Source organism: Cebus imitator, unplaced genomic scaffold (genome assembly GCF_001604975.1).
Source record: "Cebus imitator isolate Cc_AM_T3 unplaced genomic scaffold, Cebus_imitator-1.0 Scaffold260, whole genome shotgun sequence".
Classification (NCBI taxonomy): domain Eukaryota; kingdom Metazoa; phylum Chordata; class Mammalia; order Primates; family Cebidae; genus Cebus; species Cebus imitator.
In genome coordinates, this window is record NW_016107575.1 from 340247 (window position 1) to 342395 (window position 2149).

Sequence of the window (2149 nt, forward strand, 5' to 3'; positions counted from 1 at the left end):
ATTGGTCAGGCTGATCTTGAACTCCCGACCTCAGGTGATCTGCCCGCCTTGGCCTCCCAAAGTGCTGGGATTACAGGTGTGAGCCACTGCACCCGGCCCTTTTGTGGGTCTTAATGTGATATGAACGTCCCACCTTGTGCCCACTTCCATACTTCTATTCATATGCTTCCTTTTCCTCTTAGGCTCCCAAACTCCCAGCCAGGCCACCATCACTGCCCACGTGCCCATGTATGTTCTAACCCTAAGCCATTCTCCTTCCATACAAAGCGATGACCAGATGCACATCTCAAAGCTCCTCCCCCTGGGGAGATCTTCCCTCACCACTATTTTTAAGGCCTTCCCTGAATAAGACTGTAATATAGCTGCCATTGCATTTTCAGCTTGTACCCACATACTGAGCTGGAACATCCTTAACCCAAGCTTGGTCTTTTTCCCTCCTCCTTTAGCTGGTTGTATGGGACCCCCTCACATGACCACAGGTGACACCAGGGAGAGGTGCTGGTGCGACGGTAGTGAGTGACATGGAAATCTGGGCTAATTGCTCATGCAGCTTGTGCGCACGTCTGCCCTCTCGTCCCACTTGTGTTCATTCCCAGATGTACCATTTTTATCCTATGATAGCTTTGATACCAGCCCTGTGTGACCTTATCACTTGCTGTGTTTAACAGGACGTAGCTAATGATGGCCAGTTTTGAATCCACGATCACTTGGTGTCTCTACCAGGGCCCAGTAGAAGCTAGGAGCTGTTTCTTGAAAGTCGTGTAATCCTTCACTGCAGTTGGCATGACCTTGCTGCACTATCCAAGAGGTCTGCATTGTGATTCCTCTATTGGGACTCACCATAAATGCCACACTACGTCTTTTTCCAACACTGACATCTCCAACATGATAAGCTGTGCCAGATTTTATGGTCCAACAAAAGAGCTGCTTGTAACAGCCTGGAGAGCTCTTTCCTGCTCCAAGCCCCACTCAAAGCTGGTACCCTCTGTGTAATCCATTATATGGGCATCAGCCGTATTCTTAGGTGTAAAATGTGTATTGTCAGGAACCCAAAGATTCCTAACAGATGTTGTGCTTCCTTCTTTCCAATAAGGTATAAATGATGCAACAATTTTTCTTTTGCCTTGGAGGGAATGTCCCAGCACACTGGTGACCATGGGGCCTTTCAAATCATTAGTGAAGTGGCCGGTCATTGTATCTTTGTAGGATTTATCTCCCACTCTCAGGAGCACATGTGTCATAGCAAGGCCTCCACCGTGCTCTTCACCTCTTTCTCATCCTGCCTGAGCAGCATGACATCCTCAACATGAGGATCAATGTGATGTTAATGTGATGTCCAAATGCTCTGCTTCTCTTCGGACTAGATTGTGGCAGAGGACTAAAAAGGAACATAGCCCGTAGCAAAACTGTAAAGGTTGTTGCTATGCATTCCGTGTGAGTATGAACTCTTTCTGATTCTCTTTCCTGATTGCAATAGAAAATAATGCATTCACCAGATCAACGGCCTCAAACCACTTCGAGCTGCATAAATCTGCTCTGGCAAAGATGCCATATCTGGTAGAGAGCTACTACTTCCTTGCAGTAGTCTGATGTCATTCTCTAGGAACCATCTGGCTGCTGCAGGGTCCACACTGGCAAATTCAACAGAGACATGATAGGGACCATGCTTCTTCATTCTTTAGATATTTAAGAGTGGCTCCTGTGTCCAAATCCTAACAAAAAAGAAAAAAATTAAAAATAAGAAATAAAAATAAAATTAAAAATATATTTAAGATATCTGCCATCCTCCTCACCCTAGACTGCGATGCTGTTTTGTAGTTATTACATTGGCTGGGGTGGGGGGCACTTTCAGATACTTCCACTCAGCCTTCCCCACTGTGATAGTGCCCACGCTACAAAACCAGGATGAATGTGAGAGTTAGCCCAACTCCCAAGTGTGGCAATCCCAACCACTTATTTGGGGATTAAGACATTGACAATTGGTGGATTCATGGACCCAGGGAACTCACTGTAAGCTGGACCTCAGTCAGGACTCCATTTGCTCTCACTCTAACATGGAAGCCATGAGGATGCTTCAGGTCTCTGAGTATCAGTTGACCTCTGACCTTGTACCCAGTAGTCACCAAAATGTCTGCAGATTCCCCTATCC